Source organism: Colius striatus, chromosome 4 (genome assembly GCF_028858725.1).
Source record: "Colius striatus isolate bColStr4 chromosome 4, bColStr4.1.hap1, whole genome shotgun sequence".
Classification (NCBI taxonomy): domain Eukaryota; kingdom Metazoa; phylum Chordata; class Aves; order Coliiformes; family Coliidae; genus Colius; species Colius striatus.
Window position 1 is genome coordinate 95,830,437 of NC_084762.1, and position 25,786 is coordinate 95,856,222.

Below are 25,786 nucleotides of genomic sequence, written 5' to 3' on the forward strand. Positions count from 1 at the left end.
AGATGAGACCATAGAGGTCCAAAAGACAATTACTCAAGAGCTGCCAGGTCATAGAATCATAGAATGGTAGGGATTGGAAGGGACCTTTAGAGATCATCTAGTCCAACTAGTCCCTCTAGTCCAACTCCCCCTGCAGAACCAGGTCCACCTGGATCAGGTCACATAGGACCTTGATCTCTCAAAAGATACCTTCCTCCCCTTAGTTTGGAGAAGGAACAACCAGCATAAAAGTGTTTTCCTTCCTCCTTCCTCATCTCCTCTCTTCCAATATTTGTGCAGGTTGCCTGTGGCATTTAGAACAGCTTAAATTATCCCAGTTAAATATCTCCACTATTTTCTTTTGTTCTCTTTCTTTCTATCTCTTCCAGACAACTGGAACATGTTCTTTAGACACTCTCTAAAAACAGCAAACCCTACCCCAAATACCCAACAGCTAAGACTCGTGAAGCTTCAGACAGGCTTTACTTAGAAACCTGAATGAAATAGGTGGTGTGAAAAGATCCATTGCCCCAGTCTTCATCTATAGGAAACAGGAGAGTAGTTTTACTCACTTGGTCTATCAGTCATCCCTTTGTGGGTTACAGGTCTACTGGAGCTGTGGGAGAAAGGGCTAAAGGGTTGTGCACTGATTTTTGGGGCATGCTTGGTAACATGAGGTAGGAACTCGACAGTGTTGTTGTGCTCTGGGGTGTTCCCTTTGCCTGTCCACAGGGACATCATAGCAATATCTGTCCCTCTTTATTGACCTCTCAGTTTTGCAAATTCCCTGCCAATCTGTTCTGGGAGAGAAAATTCCTTCCCAGCATGAAATTTGGCAGCTGCCTCATCCCTGTGCCTGACAGCATGAATCACCAGAGTTAAGTAACAAACCCATTTATACATCACTCTGCCATCACTGTCCAAGCAATCACTCTCATGCTTTTCAACATGAAGCTGGTTACTCTGGATTCTTCCTGACTTGACTTATTCACTTCCCTTTGTTCCCCAATTTTCCTCCCAATAACTTGATGTCTGGCACCAACAACAATCCCTGGATGTTTGGCAGAAACAGAGGAAAACTTCAGCATGGGGTTGGGGTGCCAGGCAGAGCCAGAAAATACTTCCCCAGGCCCAAGAAAGGTTGTTTCCTATTAGTGTTTCTGAGATGTCTCTCAGATAATCTCACCAAAGCCTGTTTGGCAAAAGCAGGTGGATTGCTAATGAGACAGTGTGCAGCCTGGTTTGTGTGGTGTTGTCTTACAAATGTACCTACATACTCCCCCACTTTAACCCAGCTCTTACTCTTACAAAGGTTTTCTTGGTGCTGGTTTTCCTCTGCTTTCTCAATACTCATTTCACTGTTCTGCTCTGTTGACACAGTTATTAAAAAGAGTGATTTCCCCACTGCATTTGGTTTACCCTTCTGAAAAAATGAAGTTTGGATGGGTTGAAAAGGGAGTGGGTGAAGCATCTGGAAAGATGCAGAAGTTGTTAAGCCTGGGGAAAAGCAGCAAGACTTGTACATGGAGCATAGCTGCAGGATTGTGAGACTCAATGACTGGCACAAAACAAATGTAGGCCAAGACTTGTGTCTCTCAGTGCTTAGCTCCAAGAAAACATTCATCAGACTAGGTCCTCTCTTGCTGTTTAGTCAGCTGTGGACCATGCAGGATGCAACCAAGGGGATGGTCATTGCCCTTTCTTTTCTGCACAGTAGTTGAGGTATCCTCGTAAAGCTGAGAAAGCTCTACATCAAATGACAGAAGCACAGAATGGTGGGGTTGGAAGGGACCTCCAGAGCTCCTCCAGCTCATCCCCCTGCTCAAGCAGGCTCCCCTCGCTCAGAGGGCACAGGAATGTGTCCAGGTGGGTCTTGAAGCCCTCCAAGGAAGGAGCCTCCACACCCTCCCTGGGCAGCCTGGGCCAGGGCTCCCTCATACTTACATCAAAGGAGGTTTTCCTTACATTTCACAGAATCATAGATATGGTGCAGGTTGGAAGGGACCTTTAGAGATCACCCAGTCCCACCTATTTGCTAAAGCAGATCCATGTTTAAGTGTAGCTTTTTGTGTTCCAGTATCTTTCCATTACTCCTTGTCCTGTCCCTAGATACAACAGAAAACAGTGCCACCCCATCCCCTTGACAAACACCTTTTAAATACTTTTAAGTGTTGATGAGATTCTTCTCTTCTCCAGACTGAACAGCCCCAGGTGCCACAGCCTTTCCTCACAAGGAAGATGCTCCAGTGCCCTCAGCACCTTGGCAGCCCTGCACTGGCCTCTCTGCAGCACTTCCCCGTCTCTGCTGAGCTGGGCAGCCCAGAAGTAGACACAGTACTCCAGATGAGGCCTCAGCAGGGCAGAGCAGAGGGGGAGAAGAACCTCCCTTGACCTGCTGCCCACACTCTTCTTGATGCCTCCAGGATGCCATTGGCTTCTTGCCCATGAGAGCACATTGCTGGCTCATGGCCAGCTTATTGTCAACCAGCACTCCCAGATTCCTTTCCTTGAGCTGCTCTCCAGCAGGTCAATCCCCAGCCTGTGCTGCTGCAGGGGGTTGTTCCTTCCCAGCTGCAGGACTCTGCACTTTGTGAACCTCAGAAAGTTCCTCTCTACCCAACTCTCAGCCTGCCCAGCTCTCAATGACTGGCAGCTCAGCCTCTGGGAATCAGCCAGTGCTCCCAGTTTGGTGCCATCAGGGAACCCCCTGAGGGTCCCTCTGTGCCCTCACCCAGTTGGTTGATGAAGATGTTAAAATACATTCCTTTATTTGATTGGAAAAAAGAATTTGATGTACAAGCCTCTGTTTTTCCAAATTGCCCCATCACTCTGAGTGAAACACCACCCAGATCTCCCAGGTCTCTCCCTTTGTATAAGAGTCATCTGACTAAACACTAACTCAAACTTTTCTCAGAGAAGAGAGATTCAGACTTGGGGAGAACTTAAATATGAAGTCTGGGATTTGTTCTTGCTATCATTGAGTAAGTATTTTCACTACAGGTCATATTGCAAATATCCACCCAGATCTAGATATTTTCTCTCAGGCAGCAGCAGGACCACAGCCTGCATCCCTCCAGCCAAGGCATCTGCTTCCAGCATGGCCATAGTGCACGTTGTTACTCAGAGCCTTGATTTCAAAGAGCCAAACCTTAAATGAACACTTGAAAGAACCCTGAGTGAAATCTCCCAACACACTCATGGAAGGACAGGCTAATAATCTTTGCATCTTTTCAACTTAAGGAGGGAGGAGGAAAATTGGAGTCCTGTGTCCAGTTCTGGGCTCCTCGGCTCAGGAGAGACAGGGAAGTGCTGCAGAGAGGCCAGGGCAGGGCTGCCAAGGTGCTGAGGGCACTGGAGCATCTTCCTTGTGAGGAAAGGCTGTGGCACCTGGGGCTGTTGAGTCTGGAGAAGAGGAGCCTGAGCTCAGGGGGAGCTCATGAATAGTGACAAATATCTCCCTGGTGGGTGTCAGGAGGTTGGGGCAGCACTTTGTTCTGTGGGATCCAGCAACAGGACAAGGGGTGATGGGCTGAAGCTGGAACACAACCAGTTCCATTGAAACATCAGGAGAAAGTGTTGGAGTGTTTGAGTGAGGGAGCCCTGGCCCAGGCTGCCCAGGGAGGGTGTGGAGGCTCCTTCCTTGGAGGGCTTCAAGCCCCAGCTGGAAGCGTTCCTGTGTGAGCTGCTCTAGGTGGGAGCTGCTTCTGCAGGGGGGTTGCACTGGATGAGCTCTAAAGGTCCCTTCCAACCCCCACCATTCTGTGATTCTAAGGCAAAGGCTGTGTGTCAGACAGCTGGGCTCTGTTTCTCAAGTATTCCTTTATTTCTCCAGAATAACAATTCAGTTACCTCAGGCCCCACATTCCACCCTCCTTAGCACAACCTCTCACAGCCTTTGCAGTGGGCAGCAAGCACCCACAGTCCCCTTTGTGCCATTATCTCAGTCTTTCCCAAACACATTAAACTGACATCAAAGATGAGGTTTGCAAACATAGCTTGTTGCCTACTGCAGCTTTACATTTCAGAGCTGTTGCGCTGTTGCATATTTTGTAGGGTTGGGGTTTTTTTATCAAGCAGTCCATCTTTTGCTAATGGTCTCACTTGGGGGTCTCCTGAGCTACAGGGAAAATGGAGACAAGCAACTTTCCTGCTGGGAGACCTTTGCAAACCTCAAGGAGCTTTGGGTTTGTTTTTTTTCCCAGCACCAGGAGTTCCATGCTCTTAATGAGATCATTTTCAGAAAAGTCTGGGGGAAAAAAAGAGAAAGAAGAGAAGAGAGAGACAGCAAAATAGAGATAATCACCCCAAAAAAATGCTTTCCAAGTAAACCAGGAGCCCACTCAGTGTAATGAGACAGAAAATTTTGAAGAACCCTGAAGGAAGAACATGTGTTTTGTTTGACACATCAGAGCCAAGTCAGAATGTGAAAGGCAATAACATCTCGACCCTGCAGTTGTCTGTCACTTCCCTGGTGCAGATAGGCAGATGAAGAGTGGGGAAATGGGACAAAATCCCATCACTGGCATAGTTTGGTGTCAGGAAGGGATGAAATCACAGAATCATAGAATCATAGGATGATGGGGATTGGAAGGGACCTTCAGAGCTCATCCAGTGCAACCCCCCTGCAGAAGCAGCTCCCACCTAGAGCAGCTCACACAGGAACGTGGCCAGCTGGGGCTTGAAGCCCTCCAAGGAAGGAGCCTCCACACCCTCCCTGGGCAGCCTGGGCCAGGGCTCCCTCACTCAAACACTCCAACACTTTCTCCTGATGTTTCAATGGAACTGGTTGTGTTCCAGCTTCAGCCCATCACCCCTTGTCCTGTTGCTGGATACCACAGAACAAAGTGCTGCCCCAACCTCCTGACACCCACCAGGGAGATATTTGTCACTATTCATGAGCTCCCCCTGAGCTCAGGCTCCTCTTCTCCAGACTCAACAGCCCCAGGTGCCACAGCCTTTCCTCACAAGGAAGATGCTCCAGTGCCCTCAGCACCTTGGCAGCCCTGCACTGGCCTCTCTGCAGCACTTCCCTGTCTCTGCTGAGCTGGGCAGCCCAGCACTGGCCACAGGACTCCAGCTGAGCCTCAGCAGCTCTGGCAGAGCAGAGGGGCAGCACAACCTCCCTGGCCCTGCTGCCCACACTCTCCTCAATGCCCCCAGGCTGCCATTGGCTTCTTGCCCACGAGCCCACGTTGCTGCTCATGGGCAGTTGATTCTCCCCCAGCACTGCCAGGTGTGTCTGTGCAGAGCTGCTCTCCAGCAGGTCAATCCCCAGCCTGTGCTGCTGCAGGGGGTTGTTCCTTCCCAGCTGCAGGACTCTGCCCTTGTCCTTGTTGAACCTCAGCAGGTTCCTCTGTGCCCAACTCTGCAGCCGCTCGAGATCCCGCTGACTGGCAGCTCAGCCTCTGGGAATCAGCCCCTGCTCCCAGTTTGGTGCCAGCAGGGAACTCCCTGAGGGTCTCTGTCCCCTCACCCAGGTGGCTGATGAGGATGTTGAAGTGTTGAATACGTGGATTTATGCCAAATGTGATGTGCTGATGTGATACAAAAGGTCAGCTCTCTGCACCTACATGTGGTTGATATGTTCACACCATTAGAATTGAAGAGTGCACTGAGCAAGGTGGGATGAACCCATGCTGGCCCATAAAAGCCAGCTTCATATCTCTCTACATGGCCAGGCATGTCAGATGTTGGGATAAGCATTCAGTGGTAGCTTTTTGCATGGGAAGTAATGTGCTAACTTCTGAAAGCTGTGTCTGACTGATGCCAGATGGATATTTTAGAAAGCACAGGCAGAGGAGCCTTGAGTGACAGAAAAACTGGAAGGATGAGAGGAGGAAAATGGAGACAGAGGGATGTCTTGTCATGTTTGACATGGTCAAAGCCTCAAACACACAGTGTGGGAATGGTAGATCAAACAGTTGGCTGATGGCTGAAATAACACATCCAGCACATCTCTGTCCATTGAACCAGTGTGATTGGGTGGGCTGACACTGTCCTGATGTCTCAGGATGTCAGGGCATGGCTATAGGGAAGTGCTGGAGAAGATGTACAAAAGAACATTGTGCTCAGAAGCCATTCTGCAGCATTTCCCATGGGTTAATACCTATAGAAGAGTATAGCAAGAGAAAAAAGAATGCACTCTTAGGTCACCAGATGCTCTCTTATCTCCAGAGGTTTTTGGCTCAGATCCTGCATGAATCCAAAGCAGGTTGTTTCATTTCTGGACATTCTTCATGAAGTTTGTTCCTTCCACTAACCTACTTCAGGGATCTGTAACATCCTTCATCAGGGAGTTGCACAGATAATCACACATTGTGTTAAGAAGCTCCTTTTTCTATGTCCTGAGATTAGCACTTGCTCATTTCAACCTTTAATGCTCCATCAGAAGACACAATAAGCAATCAACCCCTAATGGCTTCACTCTGGATCCCATAACACCCTTCCTTTTGCCCTTTCTCTTTTCCACACTGAATACACAAGGTTTACACAGCCATTCCCTGGGTGGAACTGATTTTATTACTCATTTCTTCTGTTTTTCTTCACATCTGGGATGGTGACAACAAACCAAAATAAACAGTACTCAGGTTTTGGATGAAAAGAGGAGTTTTTGCAGGGAGAATGAAGACAGGAGAGAAGGGACATCAGGAAACTTAGAGTATGGGGAGCCTGTAATTTACAGGACAAAGGACACATATGTGACCTGAGGAAAACACCAGAAGGAAATCAAAGGTGAAGTATGAGGTTACCTGTTCATAAGTCTCTGGCATAGTGGGGCAAAGTGGGGACAGAGATGGAAACTGGGACAATCTCACTGAGGGAAGTGTCATGAGGAGAAGGTATTGTTCTAACAGGAGATCACAGTGGTTATTTGTGTCTCCTCCACGACAGTGGACAGACTGTCAAAGAAGTTTCCCCAAATCTCTACATTTCCACAGTGCAACAGTGAGCTGGTCAGGTGTGTGGTAAGGAGAGGTGATGCCACAGCTCTGGCTCAGGAAAGCAGCATCTGCTAAAGCCAGCAATCCTGAGCTTCTCACAGGGCAGCTAGAGCAATCATAGGATCACAGAGTGGTGGGGGTTGGAAGGGACCTCTGGAGATCATCCAGTTCATTCCCTCTACAGATGCAGATCCACCTAGATCAGATCACACAGGAATGCATCCAGGCAGGTTTTGAAAGCCTCCAGAGAAGGAAACTCCATCACAGCTTTAATCCTCCTTTGACTTCATTCACTCCACTCAGCAGAGCTGCCTGCAAAGCTCCAGCCTCTGGGGCTGAAATGACCCAGAAGGACAGGTTCAATTTCTTTCTCGTCAATGAAGCCCAAGCTTCCAGCTTCTTCCATCTGACACCTTTAATTGGCAACACCAGCCTTCCTTCTGCCAACTTTGCTCATAGGCTTTCAGTTGCAGTGTTTTACCATCTGAATGATCCAGCTTCCCAGCAAGTCAGCTCCTCAGATTTCTAATTTAACTGCAATGTAACACTTCCTTCCAGGATAGTTCTGGACCAGATCCTTCACTTCCTCATCCCCACCACGCCTGCAAAGTGATAACATAGCTCCTCGTTTCAGGAGGGATTTGGTACCCAGCTGAAGCTGAAGTGAATATTTCCAGCAAGCAGAGTGGGTTGGCAAAATACCACAGTTCCCATGGTGGGATCATTCCTTCCTGTCTGAGGAAAGCTGGTGAGAAAGAGAACTGCTTCGGTTCCCTCGGTCGCTCTCCTTGGCAAGGAGAAAGCTGGGGAGGCAAAAAATGGGATAGCTGGAAGGACAGAGCTAAGCCATGGGTAAACATGAACAGAGCTGGCAGATCTTCCTTCCCAAGGGAGAAACCTGCAGCTGGCTCCTTGTCACCCAGCTACAGCTAACAGGGTGATGTGGGCTCTGTGGAGTGACAGCTCTAGTCCAGTCTCTGAGAAGATCTCCTTAGAGCACTGGAAATGTGGCCATAAGAACTATTCCTATCTAGGGCATTTATCCATCAGAACCATTCTCATCCCATTATCTTTGATAATTGGGCACTTTATTGGCCTCTGATAGTTGATGTTTGGGCCAAGGGTTTAAACAGAGGCTTGAGGACAGGTGATAGATGCCCAGACAGATGCTGACCAGGTGGGGATGTTCCTCTCAGCTCAAGGGCAATGGACTGCAGCCACACTCACTTCATCTCCTGTGGAGCATCTCCCTGTGCCATTTTCAGAGACAGAGAACTGGACTAAATGGGTGGTTAATCTAACCTAGGATGGCACAGTTTATAGTCTTAGCTTCCTGGTGCTTTTTGAAGAGACCCAAGAGCACCCAAGACATCATCAAAGTGATGAAAGAAGGGAGATGAGTCCTGAAGGAAGCCTGGAGCAGAAGCTGTGGGACAACTGGGGTAGCCTGAGCTATCCCAGGTAACACTGAATGTGTATGTTTAGGCAACCTGAATGAAGTTCTTGGGGTGGGATTGTATTTGAGATGAAAGGCATGGTTCCACTGCCTGTAGGACAACAAGCAAGCAAAACTGCAGCTGAATCTCAGCTAAGCCTGGGTGTTTTATTTGGAGGGGCACTGTTTCTGCATAACAGACCGAGGAAGGAGGCTGGGACAGTAGTGAACTCAGAGGAAACAACTTCAATGGTAAGAAGAAAAACACAGAACAATGTCTCTGCTGGATTCTCTCAGCTCCCAGTGATCTTCTCTGTGGAAGAAGGACTTCTCTGTGGAAGAAGAAAGGTTTTAGAGCAACATGATGAAACTCCCTCTTTGCATTTCTCTCATTTCTTTGTGGTTCAGACATATACAACATCCCTGTACCTGAAGGGAGGGTGTAAAGGAGGTGGGATCAGGTTTATCTCAGTGATGTCCAGTGAAAGGACAAGAATCAGGTGCCCACCAAGCCAGAGTGAACAGTAAAAGCCTGAAAGATAATTATGGCCCAACAGGTTTTGTGGCAATTAGTGTCCCAGCAGGGCTGAAGTAGCTCAGCTGGGAGAGTGTTAGACTGAAGATCTAAAGGTCCCTGGTTCAGCCCTGGGCTTCAGCAGTGTTTTCCTGCAGATTTCTGTGTCCAGTGCTGGCCTCTTCATTACAAGAAAGATACAGAGCTACTGAGGTGAGTCCATCTAAAGGATTAGCCCAGGAAGATGATGAAGGGACTGGAGCATCTCTCCTATGAGGAAAAGCTGAGAGAGTTGTTCAGCCCAGAGAAGAAAATGATCAGAGTCAAGGTGTATAGATATAAATATGTAAAGGGTGAGTGTCAGGAGGATGGAGCCAGGCTGTTCTCAGTGATGGACAAGGGGCAATGGGGACAAGCTGCAATAGAAGAGGTTCCAAAGAAGCACAAGGAAGAATTTGTTCCCTACTGAGGTGAGGGAGCACTGGCAGGGGCTGCCCAGATGGGCTGTGGAGGCTCCTTCTCTGGAGACATCTCAACCCAGCTGGATGAGTCCCTGTGTGCCCTGCTCTAGGTGCTGCTGCTCTGGCAGGGGGGCTGCACTGGATGAGCTTTCCAGGTCCCTTCCCTGAGACTCTGTGATGCTGTGATATCTGAAAGGAGGAGAGTGTAAAGAAGATGAAGTCAGGCTTTTGTTAGTGACCAGATAATGGGCACAAAAAGCAACACAGAAGAACTTTTTACTGTGTGAGTGACTGAGCAGTGGCAGAGGTTGTGCAGAGAGCTTGTGGAGCCTTCAGATTTGCAGATATTCACAGGATTGGACACAGTCCTGGGCAACTGGCTGTAGGTGATCCCTCTTGAGTAAGGAGATGAACCAGATGCCTTCTTGAGGTGCTTTCCAACCTCAACCATTCTGAGGCTATGAAACAGGGGTGTAGGTTTACAAATCAAGGGCTTCAGCAAAAATAGTGATATAAATGGGATTTCTTTTGTTCCCTCAACCTTCATCTGCTCATTTTTACTCTTATATGGTAGTCTGAGCCCTGGCCCAGGCTGCCCAGGGAGGGTGTGGAGGCTCCTTCCTTGGAGGGCTTCAAGACCCAGCTGGACACGTTCCTGTGTGAGCTGATCTAGGTGGGAGCTGCTTCTGCAGGGGGGTTGCACTGGATGAGCTCTGCAGGTCCCTTCCAACCCTACCATTCTATGATTCTATGACTGCCCCATAAGGAGGTAGCAATGTTAACCCACTGGTATATGAGGCCATGCAGGAAATCAGAACCATGACCTGAGAAAGGAAAAACATCCCATTCAAAAGAGTTCATTTTAGTCTGAATCACAACTGGCCTTGAAGCAATTCCTCTCCCTAAAATTTGTATTTATTGAGGCTGAAGAGCTCCAGCTGTTGCTCAAAGGGAAACAACTCCAGACCTCTGAAACTTTCTACCCTCCTCTGAACCTCACAATTCCTTATAAAATGAGACTATTTGATGTGCAGCCACCCCAAAGAGTTCTACAGCTGAGCAACTCTGTTGTGTGTTTCATTCTCTGTCCTTTTCTGACTAATTCCTGACCTACAGAGTCCTTCACACATATATAGCAGAGACAAGACCTGAGGGGACAGTAAGAAAGAAGCGAGCAGCAGTGAACCTTTGAGCATGGACTTCTCAAAGATGAACCCCACTACTCATCTGATCTCTCCTCCGTAGTAGGGCAGAGACCTCTTGTTTCTCCCTTTCATTCTGCTGGTGCTCTTTAGTCTCTGGATGTAACTCTATCAGATGCTGCAGCTCTTCTATGAGATGACTTCCCTGATCAGGATGTGAGTAATGACTTGGGCAGAAGCCAATGGCATCAGTGACCTGCTGAAGCCTTGAAGAGATACCATAAGTCCTGCTGGACAAGTGCCTCTGGCTCCAGTCACCACCCTCTATCAGGGAGGGACAGAACATACATAGTTCAGGAACTGTAGTAGCTACTCACACATCATTGCCCTTTGCAGATGGGACATACTCAGGCAGGATCCTCTGGCCCAAGGGTGCACCAAGGAGAAAATGCCTTCCCTTTGTCTATGTCTGCATCTGAGTTGGGAGTGAGCTTCCTGGTCTCTCCAAAAAGATGTGGGTAGGTTTGAGCCCCCTGAATGGTCCACATGCAGGATTAAATGATACCAGTTCTGGTGTGTGTCTGAGGTCTCATTTTGTTATCCAAACAGACCTCAGGCAGCTGTGTATGTATATCCCAGACATTGCCCTGTAGTTTACAAACAGCTTACACAGAACTGCTCTGACCTCTCCTCCCACACTGGAGAAATGCAGCCTTGATCCCTAAGGGCAGAAGCAAATTAGATAGCAGACACACAGGCTGTGAGTCAGAGAGCAGTGGGACAGCACAGGCTTATTGTTCAAGGAGTCCTGATAAACTATATTTTGACCTAGTGCTAGAGACATGGTTCATGAAGTGTGCTGGAAGTCTAAGGGCAGTGCTTGGGCTTCAACACTGCCCAGTGCTCCTCCACATTGTTGAAACATGCCAACTCACACCCTCCCAGGCAATGTTTAAGAGATAGCAAGAGGCAGGAACCCTTCCCAAGAGGTGGTTTGTGTTTTTAAGGGTGAAAGAGATTTGCAGGGGGCATATAATGTGTTTTTGCTCTGTTCTTCCTCCTCACTGTGTATCAGTTCATGGAGAGCATTGGGGTTGAGCTGACATCACTGTTCTCATGGAGGGATCAGTGACAGCTGGGCTTCATAAAATCACAGAGGTGGGGTTGGAAGGGACCTTTAGAGATCATCTAGTCCAACCCTTGCTAAACCAAGTCCACCTAGATCAGGTCACATAGGGACATGTCCAGGTGGGTCTTGAAGCCCTCCAAGGAAGGAGCCTCCACACCCTCCCTGGGCAGCCTGGGCCAGGGCTCCCTCACCTCAGCACCAAAGGACTTGCTCCTTATGTTTAAGTGGAACTGTTTGTGTTCCAGATTTTACTCATTGAACTTTGTCCTACCACTAGAGACAACCTCCCTGGCCCTGCTGCCCACACTCTCCTCAATGCCCCCAGGCTGCCATTGGCTTCTTGCCCACGAGCCCACGTTGCTGCTCATGTGGAGCTGCTGCCCCCCAGCACTGCCAGGTCCCTCTCCTGGAGCTGCTCCCCAGCAGGTCCCCCCCAGCCTGTGCTGCTGCAGGGGGTTGTTCCTTCCCAGCTGCAGGACTCTGCCCTTGTCCTTGTTGAACTTCAGGAAGTTCCTCTGTGCCCAGCTCTCAGCCTGCCCAGCTCTCCCTGCCTGGCAGCTCAGTCTCTGGTGCATCAGTCACTGCTCCCAGTTTGGTGCCATCAGGGAACTCCCTGAGGGTCCCTCTGTCCCCTCACCCAGCTTAGTGATGAAGATGTTGTAGGCTTGCTCACCTCTGACACAGTTGAAGCCCAGGACAAGGAGGTAGCTGCAACCAAATTGCTTTAAAGCCTGATCTACAGCTGTGGGAAGGCAAAGGAAAGTGTCCCACTGATGCTGGCAATCAGACCCTTATGTTCACACTGCAGAACATAAAGAAATCCCCAGAGATCACACTGCACTGATGCCAGAAGTGATGAGAGCAGCTTCTCCTGCTCCTCCCATCTACCTGGCCCCCTCCTGTCTGGAACAGCTTCAATTCAAGCCTCAGTGACAAAAGTTGCCAAGTTTCCCTGTGTCTGGCTCAGGGAAGAGTTAAATGTGCCCCCCTGCTCAGCAGTGCTTGCTTAGCAGAGGCTGCGAGGGAAGGAGCAGGATGAATAACGGTGGTGGGCGCAGGCAGTGTGGGGGTGTCTGCCCTGCCAGCACCTTCACCCAGCCCACACACACACAGCAACCTCCTCTCACCACTGATCAGCTCCCCAGGGCCCCCACATTGATCAGTCAGTGTGTGCTGGATCTGATAACCATCCTTCTCCTAGCCCACATAAACCCTCACAGCTCTGCCTGTGCCCTTCACTCCTGAATCTCTGCTGTTTCCAGTGATTTCTGCCTCTTAATGCCTTCAGTCCTGATTTGCTGCTGCTGCCCTTCTCTCCCATCCACCTGACACCTCTCTCCACCTTTCCCATCAAGAGTCCTGGCATGGATTGACCTGCATGCATCCACCCTGACCCCACAGCACCAGAGCTGGATCTCACTGCTCCTGAGATACAGGAGCCTGCACTGAAACATCAGCCAGCTAAGCATACAGGGAAACCCCTGCAGGAGCAGTGAAAAAATACCCAGAAAACTGACACAAATCAAGCAAAAAGAGGTAAACAGGGGAAAAAAACCCCAGTGATGCAAAGCATGTGGTCACTGTAGGAACGTGGCTGTGAAAGTTCCCACTGAAACCACCAAGTGCAGATCACCCCAGGGGTGATTCCATGTGCAGTGCTCACTGGGTTGTGGTCCCAGACCTCTGATTTGGAGTCATTGTGGATCACTGCAGTGATGTCAACACAGCTGCCCTGATGGAAAAGTCATGGGGTGAGGCATGCAGGTTCCCACCATCACCTTCTCTGTTTTGCTGGTTGTTTTCTTGTGATAGTTTGAATTCCCAGAATCACAGGATCTCAAGGGCTGGAAGGGAGCTGGAAAGCTCATCCAGTGCAACCCCCCTGCCAGAGCAGCAGCACCTAGAGCAGGGCACACAGGGACTCATCCAGCTGGGTTGGGATGTCTCCAGAGAAGGAGCCTCCACAGCCCATCTGGGCAGCCCCTGCCAGTGCTCCCTCACCTCAACAGGGAGCAAACTCTTCCTTGTATCTCTTTGGAACCTCTTCTATTGCAGCTTGTCCCCGTTGCCCCTTGTCCTGTCATTGGCCATCCCTGAGCACAGCCTGGCTCCAGCCTCCTCACACTCACCCTTGATGAATCTGTAACATGAATGAGCTCACCCCTCAGTCTCTTCTCCAAGCTGCAGAGCCCCAGCTCCCTCAGCCCTTCATCACAAGGCAGATGCTCCACTCCATCATCTTAGTGTCCCTGCACTGAGCTCTGTCCAGCAGCTCCCTGTCCTTCTGCAACTGAGGGGCCCAGAACTAGACACAAGATTCCAGATGTGGTCTCACGAGGGCAGAGGAGATTCCCAAGGTGTGTTTCTTCTTATTACTTCCCTTTTGTTGACCTACTGTAAGATGTGGGTAATTGAGCTGCACATCTGCTTTCTCCCTTCCTCTGCCAATGGCTAGCTTAAGGAGAAGGCACTTCTTTTATTTACCCCCCCAATTTTCACCCATCAGAAAATGGGGCAGTGCAGAGCCACTTTGTGAAGTGCTCTGGGATCTGCCCTGGAGAGCTAGCCACGATGGAGACAGAGGCAGGCAGCACACACAGACAACAAAAGACACTGCCAGCCCTGAAGATTAATCTTCTAAATTACATGGTAGCTACAAGATGAGGAAAAGAAAGGATGATTATTTGCATGCCATGGGAGCAATAATCCTGCGATTACTACTCCAGGCATAAAGCCATTAAGGCTTGGTTTGTGCTGCAGTGCAGGGCTCTTGGAGGTACAGCAGCACTGTGCCATGAACACACAGCTTGTCTGGGCTTGTAAAGGTAACACATGCTTTTGTGCACCTGTGTAGAGACCAAACTGTGAAGGAGACCATTTATGCTCACATTAGGAGATGCATCCTGCAGTCTTTGCATCAGTGGGTGCACAGGAGCTGCCATCCAGACCCTCTGACAGCAGATGAGGTCTGAGCGGGTTCAGCCCTGTTCTTTCTCATTCCATCTGAGCTGCTGAGGTTGGTCTCTGATGGCTGGGAAGCTTGAATCATGCTTTAAGGCACCAACTATCCCTATTCACTTCAGAGGAAGCATAAGGTAACCAAAACCTTTACTGCCCCAAGGAGCCTCAGGCATCAAAGCATGACCTGGGAGCTCACCCTTCCATAGGGGAGTCCAACTGTTCCTGAGAGATCAGCTCAACAATTAGCTTTCCCCAAAACTGAGCTTAGAGCTGAAAATCCACCTCTGCCTGCCTTTTGTAGTGGGAACTGCTTCAATTTTGAAAGGCATGGGGACCTAGTTCATCTGGTGAACATAATGTACATGACCTGGGGCCATTCTTGTTCAACATCCTCATCAACCACCTGGATGAGGGCACAGAGACCCTCAGTGAGTTCCCTGCTGGCACCAAACTGGGAGCACTGGCTGATTCCCAGAGGCTGAGCTGCCAGTCAGCGGGATCTCGAGCGGCTGCAGAGTTGGGCACAGAGGAACCTGCTGAGGTTCAACAAGGACAAGGGCAGAGTCCTGCAGCTGGGAAGGAACAACCCCCTGCAGCAGCACAGGCTGGGGATTGACCTGCTGCAGAGCAGCTCTGCACAGACACACCTGGGAGTGCTGGGGGAGAATCAACTGCCCATGAGCAGCAACGTGGGCTCGTGGGCAAGAAGCCAATGGCAGCCTGGGGGCATTGAGGAGAGTGTGGGCAGCAGGGCCAGGGAGGTTGTGCTGCCCCTCTGCTCTGCCAGAGCTGCTGAGGCTCAGCTGGAGTCCTGTGGCCAGTGCTGGGCTGCCCAGCTCAGCAGAGACAGGGAAGTGCTGCAGAGAGGCCAGTGCAGGGCTGCCAAGGTGCTGAGGGCACTGGAGCATCTTCCTTGTGAGGAAAGGCTGTGGCACCTGGGGCTGTTCAGTCTGGAGAAGAGGAGCCTGAGCTCAGGGGGAGCTCATGAATAGTGACAAATATCTCCCTGGTGGGTGTCAGGAGGTTGGGGCAGCACTTTGTTCTGTGGTATCCAGCAACAGGACAAGAGGTGATGGGCTGAAGCTGGAACACAACCAGTTGCATTGAAACATCAGGAGCAACTGTTGGAGTGTTTGAGTGAGGGAGCCCTGGCCCAGGCTGCCCAGGGAGGGTGTGGAGGCTCCTTCCTTGGAGGGCTTCAAGCCCCAGCTGGCCACGTTCCTGTGTGAGCTGCTCTAGGTGGGAGCTGCTTCTGCAGGGGGGTTGCACTGGATGAGCTCTTCAAACCCCCACCACTCAAACCCCCACCACTCTGTGACTCCATGATTCTATGTGAGGATGAGGGCAGTTCCACCATTCAGGTCACCCAAGAAGCCCCTGGAAAATTCTTAGTTACAAGTTCTCACTATTTAAACAGTATCTTAAAATGAGATTTGGTCATGAGTCATGTAAGAAAGAAATGAAAAGGAAAAAGGACCCAAATTCCTCTTTGAAATCAGCAACTGTCCAGGACTTGCTCTCAATCCTGGATGCTAAAGCTGCAACACAACTAAATACTTGGATCCAGCTCAGTTCCTCAGAGGTACTAAACCAAACAGACAGTCAAAATAGCTTTGAAGGGCCTTGGCTTTAGTATCTATAGCTGATTAATTAATTGCAATTGAGATGGTTATGTGGGCTGTTAAGCATGTGGGCTGTTAACTTTTGGGGCAATGGGCTATCCTTTGTTTTCCCTCTGAATAGCAAAGCCTGATTTTGTTTGTGACTGCAGGGTGCTGCTGGAGGAAAAGGAAAGAACACCAAGCACTGCTCATTAAGAGTGGAAGTGGGCTAGTTAAACATGCAAATTGTGTTCAGAAAAGCCCAGAGAAAGAGGAACTGTGGAGCTCCTGCTGTCGTTGATGAGATATGGAGATTTCCATTTCCCTGCCCAGGGTGGGATTCAGTCTGGGGCAAGAGTGAATATTCTTCTGTCAGGAAGACCCAGGAGGGGGCAGATTGGGTTGGGTTTTGTAGTCCATGCAGAAGAGTGGGTAGAGCACCTGCAGCAGAGAAAACATCCTTGGCAAATAGGAAAGAAGTGAATGTAAAACAGCATGAGAATGAATGCAGGAGTGATTTTAACTGCTGGGTGGTATGTAAAGCTTTAAACTACACTTACATCATCTTTGGAAGCTACTTGACTCTCGCTACATGTGTTGGAAACTTCTCTTCTTTGTCTTCAATCTGTGGAAATTCAGCCAAGTCCTATAATCCCTCATTACAAGCAATTGGAAATGTCTAGAAGAAAACCTGCCCTGCTGATATTGTTCATGGAGAGAGAGAGAGAGGAAAGAAAGGCAAATCTGGGACTACTGAAACTCAAACTGAACAGACAGCAGAAACAAATGCAAAACCACCTTCCTAAGGAGCAAATGCACTGGCTGTGGGCAGAGGATGGAGCAAATGCACTGGCTGTGGGCAGAGGATGCTGGACATCCCTCAGGGATTTTGGTGGGGTTGATTCCAGGTTCCCATTTCTTTCACCCTGACACAGGGAAACTCCTCGAGTCAGTTTTGAGTCAGTGTCTGTGCCTCCGGTATTTTCATGCCAGCCTGGATACGTGGGTGATCCTGTGCTCTAGTTTTCAAGCAGAAGTTCTCACAAATTGATGGAGGAGGCTTTGGCACCTCCACAGGAGGAGAGAGAGAGAAGTATATGGAGGAGGAGGAGAAATGAAATGGGCTTTTCAAACCCATAAAATTAGCATAGAAAACAGCAGCAGCTTCTCTTTCCTTGGGCTGAGAGAGAGGCAGCACAGTTGCCTGCTGACTTTAAAGCCACCCCATTAAAGATCTTGATGGGTGGCCACAGATGTTGCTTGAGGGGAAGCTACTTTTGCAGCTAGGAGGCCAACCTGAAAGCTTGCAAAAGCAGGGGTCAGACTTTACCTTGGCTACAGGTTTGCCAGGCAAGCTCCCTAGTGCTGGAGCCAATCATTTAAAACTGATTCAAAGCATATGTAAATAAAGCCAGGACTAGAAGGCTTCCAAAGCACTGAGAATGGGGGGAGGTTCAGCCTGAGGATTTCTAGGTTTTAAGATCTCAGATCATGGAATCGTAGAACCATTGAGTTGTTTGGTTGGAAAAGAGTTGTAAGATGAAATCCAGCCCTTCCCCTCACACTGCCAATGCCACCACTAACCCATGACCCTCAGTACTTCATTCATGTGTCTCCAGGGCTGAGAACTCCTCTGCCTCCCTGGGCAGCCTGGCACAGGGGCTGACAACCCTCTCAGGAAAACAGTTCAGCCTCAGCTCCAACCTCAGCCTCCCCAGGCACAACTCTGGCTTTAAACATTTACCTGAAGTGTCTAAGTTAAGATCCCCTTTTTATTTCCCAGGCTCTCAGTAGAGGTAAAAGCCATCTCCTTTGCAATTTCAGTGCTTCCCTGATGTTAGCTCAGGGTTTGCAGAGGCAGTCAGCTTTCTCCACTAGATAAATTAGCACCCTTCAGCTGCTTGATCCTTTTGGAGAGAATGGGAGGCACCTGCACTGCACTTTAGCCCCAAGATGTGCTCAGGTGACACGAATCACCTTGGATTTGTTACAGACTGCAATCCATAGGCACATGGCTCTTGCAGCTCAGCCCGTGTGTCCAAATGCTTGTAAACTTTGCACACCTATACCCACACAACCCTCAGGGTTTCCAGTCTTGGCATCTAGGAAATAGAAATCCTGAGGCTTATAGCTATCAGAAACTGAAAGGACTCCAGGAGGTGAGATTCTAAACCCAGCACTTCGTCTCTATCCTGACCAGTACCATCCCTTGAGTCTGCAACAGGATAGAGAGAGAGAGAGAGTGTTTACTTCTAGCTCAGGAGCAATCCCCTGCCAGATTCCTGGACAGCACATGGTCACCCACCAAGATGAGAAGGTTTTTCTTTTCTCAAGTCTTCTCAGTTGTGGCTGGCTGAGAAATGACAATACAGAAAATCTTTTCCTTGCCAGCCCTGTAAAGGTTCCTACAGAGGAAACACAGTGAGACAGCGTGGCAAGGCTGCTGGAGCCTGGAGCTGCATGCTAGGACCATCCCAAAAATGCCTTTCCAGAGGAGCAGGACACAAAATCAAGAGATCATACCTCTAGTAATATGTTTTACCAGCTTGTGTATCTGCTGATGAGGAATCCAAGGAACACAGGTATGAATCAGGTGCCAGCATCCCCAGTGTGACCTGTGAGAGCTTCAGCTATGGATGTGGGAAATGAGCCATGGCTTTTCCAGGTAGGTGAAATATGTTCCCTGGGAGGGGATTGAACATAAACAAGACTAAAAAGGAAGGAGTCAGGAGGTGTGAGGAGGAGGCATGGCAGCACAAACATCTCAACACCTGCAAATATGCCTATAGCCACATGCAACATGAATCCTACAGCAGTGCTGGGGGGATTTATCCCATTCCAAGGCTGGCAACTGGCAAGATAAAGGGTTGAAAGGCAGTCTCCCACACTGCAGTCAAGTCAAACAGTGTTTGCAAATATGGAAGAGAGATTTCCTGAGGAATATGCAATAGGTTCATTAGGAAAGCTACATTTTCTGGGTGATCCATTCCCCTCTGTGCCACGTTGGTGAGGATGCTAACACACCTCTTGAAACACTCTCTGTTCTCCTCCTCCTCCTCCTCCCATCTTACATACTCCCACATCAGCTTCAGTCCAGAAAGTCCTTCTCAAACTGCAGCCACGGTATTTCACAGGATCCCTCATCCTCCTCTCACCTCCTCCAGGCAGAGCTTGCCTTCCCCTCCAGGTGAACTTTTCCCTCGCTGCTGTTCAGGCTGGCTCCTGCTCGCAGGTGGGTGGACTCAGCCTGGAGCTGGCAGGACAGCCAGGCTGAGGGGGTGGGCAGCACAGACAGCCAGTAAAGCAAGCCACTGCTCTGGAAATGTGTTACTAGTTATTTCTGTTCCCTGCCAGAGGGTTTCAGCATTCATTCCTGGGGGGGTCTTGACTTCCCTGCTATGTTCACCACCCCTGTGGCAGCCACCTTTACCACCTCGTTGTATTGTTGGGAGAGACAGAAGAAGAACAGCTGGGGAGAAATGGAAGAAAGTCCAACGTAGAGCTGAAGAAAAGCTGGAGAAGAGGAGCCTGAGGGCAGACAGGAGCACTCTCTGCAACTCCCTGAGACAAGAGATTGTGGTTATAGAGATGGTCAGTCTTTTCTCCCAAGTGACACACCAAGAGGAAAGGGGCTGGAGTTGCCCCAGGGGAGGCTGAGCTTGGAGCTGAGGCAGAACTGTTTCCCTGAGAGGGGTGTCAGCCCTGTGCCAGGCTGCCCAGGGAGCTGGGGGAGTGCCCAGCCCTGGAGGGATCTCAAAGCCATGGGGCTGAGGTGCTGAGGGCTGTGGCACTGTGAGGAGAGGGCTGGGACTCCATGATCTTAAAGGTTTTTCCAACCAAAACAATTCCATGATTCTATGATTCAGGAAACTTTCCACAGAGTAATGTGAGAGCAAAGCAGCTGCACACACAGCCTGTCCAGTGAGGTGCATCCAAGTGAATGCTTGTCTCTGTGCACACAGGAAGAAAGAGCCTTAAATCAATTCAATTTGCTGGAGGTTGGTTTGGAGGCATCTCTAACTTGTCCCTGCTTCCATATGATGGGCACTTCTCTTGCCAAAATGAGCATCCAGAGCTTGTAACAGACTCCACCAGGCAAGAAGAATCAAAATGATCAAGGAAGTGTTTCAACTCTTTGACAACAAAACCTTCATGGACAGATGCATCAGGGTTTATTAAACACCACAGCATCAAGGCAACTGGCAGCTGAAGGGGTCTCAGCACATCTAGTTTTGGCAGCTGGGAAAACCAAAGGAAAGGTTGCTCCAGAGCTCCCTATATCAGAGTTTTTTCTCAAGCCACTCTCTGATGATTGACCCAGAGTTTGATGGAGCTGTGGCCTTCCACTTCACTCCTGCTGAGTCAAAGTTGTATCTTTCCTTGGTTTGTTATCAGTCAGAGCTGGAATGACTGGAGACCAAAACTGCAAAGAGAGCTTGTTCCCTAGGGAATAATGCAACCAATCTCACTTTGCCCTCCCATGTAGTAACTGCCTGGAGGTAAAGCAATGTCAGAGCTCTTTCCATCCACTTGTTCATGGGATCCAATTCCCTCCTGACAGCTGGTTTCAGCCAGAATTATACCTGTTCTGTAGGGATGAAGGTCCTTGCATACTTCCATGGTCATGGGCTGATGCCAGCAAGAATCAGGCATGAAGGTCTCTTCTGAATACCACCAAAACATGTGTAGACAACAACATCCCTCATTAGTCCTACCTTCCCATAACCCTTGTACCTGCTGTTGTTCTGCAGATCCTTCATCCCTGGCAAGGAGGGCTGATGACATGGCAGCCTTCACGTGACAGTTTATGGAAGCTGGTACTGGTGCTCTCTTATAGGTAAGTAGGTAGTGTCCAGGGAGAGTTTTGGGGCTACAATCTCAACAGCAAATGGGAATACAACAAAAGCAGACTATAAAATAAATGCTCCCCTGGGTTTTGTGCCTTATACAAGGTCTTGGCTTCTCTTTAAAAATAACATGAACAACTTAACAATCACTCCTGGAAGGAGGATGGAGAAGAGAGGGCTTTGATACATCATGGCTTTATCACCCACTTTGCTGTGCCTAATGAAACCTGACTGTCCTCAGTGTGATCAGCCACTGTGGCAGCAGAGATGGCTGTGCAAAGAAATGAAAACTAGGGATGGGAAAGTAGTTCCCAGCTACCACATGTGGTAAACCCCCTTCTTAGAAGAGTCATTACAAGACTCTTCTGGCAGCTGTTGCCCTTTCTGAAGGACAGGAAAGAGCTCACTGGAAGCTGCTGTATACTGCCTGGTAGAAACATTTCCATTTAGAGCTTGGCAAACATCCTTAACCAGTTTAAACTCATTCCTTGTAATGCTGCCTTCTGGCTCCACCACATATTCTTCATCCTTGCTGTTCACCTCCTGGAGATACACACAGGAAACACTCACTCTCTCCTAACCTTTGCCATAAGAGGCAAAACAGTCCAGGTTTTTCTCATCTCCATCTCTGTGGTAGACTCTCTCTTGCCAGATGAATCCCAAACCCATCATGAATGTTTAAACCAATCTGTACCAACGGTGAGCCAGGCTTCCGTAGTCTCGTGCATCATCTCCACTCCATCACCCTCCTTCCTCGTTGTTTACCTCACCTTTACCTCTTTCCTCATTGTTTAGCTCACTTTCCCCTGCTCTTCTGGGATGAGCTGTCCTTATTGTTTCCCCCCTCCCCGTTTCCGATGGAGTTGGAGGTACATCCACCTGCAAGTCCCAGGAGCTCCTAAGGAACAATCTCCTGAGCACAGCTCGGTGACGCCGATGCCACCATTTCAAACGCTGTGTTTTCCTGGATAGCATGACTGTTCTCAGCTCTTGCAATTGAAAGGAAATAGAGAGAAAGAGGGCTTGAGAGGTGTGTGAGTAATGCAGCATCATCCGTGGGGACACGTGCTGGGATAACACACAAAAACAAGCTGAGAACACTGAGTACTTTCACCTGCGAGTTAACTCTTCCCCCTACTTGGGGAAGGGAAGGCACGTGGCACTGCTGCAGTTAGGGAAACCAAGGCAGTTTGCAATGCAACTTGCACACATCCTTCACATGGTTTGATGAAGAGCCTAAGCCTAAGGCTGCTTATGCTTTGTTGTGGGTTGCAGCTCTCTGGATTAAGCAACAAAGCTTAATTTAATTGCATAATAGGAAGACAAGACTGTGAACCTCGTCGGTTATCTGGTGAAAGGATGGAGAGCACTTGGGTGTTCCAGTGCATTTGGACCTACAATCACAGAATCATAAAATGGTAGGATTGAAAGGGACCTCCAGAGCTTCTGCAGCCCCAGCCCCTGCTAAAGCAGGTTCCACTTGCTCAGAGGGCACAGGAACGTGTCCAGGTGGGGTTGGAAACCTCCCAAGAAGGAGCCTCCACACCCTCCCTGGGCAGCCTGGGCCAGGGCTCCCTCCCCTCAGCACCAAAGGACTTTCTTCTCTTGTTCCACTGGAACTTCCCATGTTCCTGCTTGTGCTTGTTACCCCTTGTCCTATTGCTGGGCACTACAGAAAAAGGTACCACTTCATCTTCTTAACATCCCCCCTTCAGGTACTTAGAAATACCCCTCAGTCTGTCCATGACATCCTCAACTTGGCTTCTCCTTATCTCCCTGTGTTTACCCTCATTAACAGCCAACATCCCAGAGAAGCTTCTTCCCTTTCTGGTAGCCAGATATGACCTAGTACCAGTTGTAGCTCTTCTGTTCATCTGCCCTTGAGTCTGCTCCAGGACCACCTAACCAAAAGCTGAACACCAAGAGCACTCTCCTACCCAAGGACTCGCAGCAAAGTGATCTCCATTTGCACAGAGCTGGCATCTGTTCCACCCTCTGACTTTGCCACCTTCAAAGAAGGCTGCAGCTCTGCAAGGGGAACAAACACACCATAGAAGGGAAACGATCTGTGCCAAGCTCTGCAGAAATGGGACACAGATGGTGCCTGAAATGAGAACGGAAGCGTATTTGGGGGCTCTGTGCGTGACGTAGCGCTGCAGATCTTGCAACAGATGACAGACATTAGGATTTCAGAGTGGGTGATGAGATAATTTTGAAGCAGACTCCATCCACAGAGCTATTACCTTGTCAGATAAAAAAGAGGAACTCAATAAATGGTTCTGTAAGGACAGGAATGTATCAACCTCTTTTCATTTACGTGGAGGTGTGGTTCTGATTCTCTCATCTTCATGTGGTTGGTCAGCCTGGATGGGCCACGTGGTTGCTGCTAATGAAAATACATGAGGATGACATCACAGAATCTCAAGGGTTGGAAGGGACCTGGAAAGCTCATCCAGTGCAACTCCCCTGCCAGAGCAGCAGCACCTAGAGCAGGGCACACAGGGACTCATCCAGCTGGGTTGGGATGTCTCCAGAGAAGGAGCCTCCACAGCCCATCTGGGCAGCCCCTGCCAGTGCTCCCTCACCTCAACAGGGAACAAATTCTTCCCTACATTTCTTTGGAACCTCTTCTGTTCCAACTTGTCCCCATTATCCCTTGTCCAGAGTAATAACGGTTGGAAGGGTGTGACCTCTAGACATCTAGTCCAAAATAAGTAACACTTTGCCCTTGCTTTTCCCTGCTCTAGACATAAACTTTTGTCTTTGTCCTCTACATACAGTAATGACTGGAAGGGACACCTGGAAGTCATCTGGTCATCTCCCTGCTCTAACAGTGACATGTGCAGACAGTTGCCCAGAACCACATTCAAGTAAGTTTTGAACAGTTCTGCCAATGAAGATTCCACAACCTTTGAGGGCAACCAGCCTCAGGTGTCCTACCCTCTCCAGTCCTTTCATCATCTTCCTGGCCCTTTTCTGGACTCTCTTCACTAGCTCCATGTCTCTCTTTTACTGAGCACTGGGCACAAAAAGCTGTGCTGCTGAAGCCCGGGGTTGAACCAGGGACCTTTAGATCTTCAGTCTAACGCTCTCCCAGCTGAGCTACTTCAGCCCTGCTGGGACACTGATTGCCACAAAACCTCTTGGGATATGATTATGTCTCAGATAAGCTTAGCTGACATCAGCTTGTGAGTCAAAATAGTTTCAGGGAACAGGATACAGACAGACTGGGTTCAGAAGTAACAGTCCAAGGCACCAGCATAGCCTCTCTGCCAATGTGCATGACCTCTGTGTATCACTTGAATACTAATATGACTCTAAAGGATGTGTAGAGATGGAAGAGGGAAATGAAACAAGTGTTCCTGAAGGGTTGGGAGAGAAGTACAGTTACCCTGAGATTAGAGAAGGGATCTATCATTCACAAGCCCTTTGCAAGGAAAATAAGGGGATGGAGCAAGGTGTCTGTAGGTACAAAGCTACAGATGAGGAAGCTGCATGTGAAGTGACAAGAGTGATGGAGGATGGAGAAAAGAGATATTGATTGTAGGGAGGCCTCAAGAGATGACTGTGAATGGAAAAGGAGTAAAAGGGACAAACATAGACTGCTCTCTCTGTGCTTCTGGTGCTGAAGAGGCCATCTGGTCTCACTCCTCAAACCTTTCTGTTTAGCTCTATTTAGACTTGGATGCCAGTTCTGTTGACTAAGGTGATTCTGCTTCCACAGGGTTAGACTCATCTGGGATGTCACAGCCATTCCTTGGTCCATGGCACATGCTGCCAGTTGAAGAGAGGAGATCAGAGCTGGGTAGAGCACTGAGTTGTTTTCACCCCCTACCAATAAACCAAGAACCAGCCTCAGCCAGAATGTGGTGATGACATCTACAAACTGATCTGACATATCCAAAATACCAAAAACAATGACTATAATATCTCAGCCCCTTCTCTGTAGAGAGAAGTTTGGGTCTGCTGTTAAGAAATAACAAAGAGGGTCTCTTTATTCTACCTAAAGACCAAGGTCCATATCATAAACCACAGCTGAGATCTGTCATTCAACAGTAGCCTCAATATGAGGACCATCCAAGACCAATAGGATAGAACAGACATTTCTAATATCATTTCACAGAGCCCACTGAAGGATCTGGAGTTATTTGTGGAGCTTGGCTACTCCTTTCACATCAATCTGCTTTTCTCCAGCTAGGGAATTGGAGCCAGGCATCCTCATGCAGTGATATGGGAGATGTTTGCCCAGCCCATCAATTTATTCTCTGTCTCCCAGCACAATCTATCATCTCTCACCAGCTCCAAATTCACATCTCCTCAAAACACATATGTGAAATGCACAGTAAGTTCTCCATGACTGCTAAAAAACTGGGAGTGAAAGGTGCCCAAAATACATTGAATTTGGATTTGAATGTTCAGCTCAACAGCAGCAGATATTCCCTCACAGAGGCTTGTTAGATAGCAATTCCTGATGTCTAAAGGCTCCCAAACGAGGCTATTAAACATCTTGCAATATCAGGATCATACCCTAAGTGGGTTTTCTTTGCAAAAACACTTCAATCCCTGGATGTCAATGGTGATCCTACCCATGACCATGTCTCCCATCACATCCTCATCAGAAAGCTCAGGCAGTGTGGCTGGGATGAGTGGGCAGTGAGGTGGCTGGAGAGCTGCTGAATGACAGAGCCCAGAGGGGGGTGAGCAATGGCACAGAGTGGAGTTGGAGGCCTGTGGCCAGTGGAGTTCCACAGGGATGGGTTCTGGGGCCAGTCTTGG

The 25,786-nt window shown here is 49.1% G+C and overlaps 2 non-coding genes across 2 annotated transcripts; one reads left to right on the top strand and one right to left on the bottom strand.

Annotated features, from left to right (window-relative positions):
* The first annotated feature begins 8,940 nt into the window (after positions 1–8,940).
* Positions 8,941–9,013, top strand: TRNAF-GAA (transfer RNA phenylalanine (anticodon GAA)). Its single transcript has one exon. It is a non-coding gene; the product is annotated as a tRNA-Phe (tRNA).
* Positions 9,014–24,049: 15,036 nt separating this feature from the next.
* TRNAF-GAA (transfer RNA phenylalanine (anticodon GAA)) lies at positions 24,050–24,122 on the bottom strand. The gene has a single exon. It is a non-coding gene; the product is annotated as a tRNA-Phe (tRNA).
* Between the last annotated feature and the right edge of the window lie 1,664 nt (positions 24,123–25,786).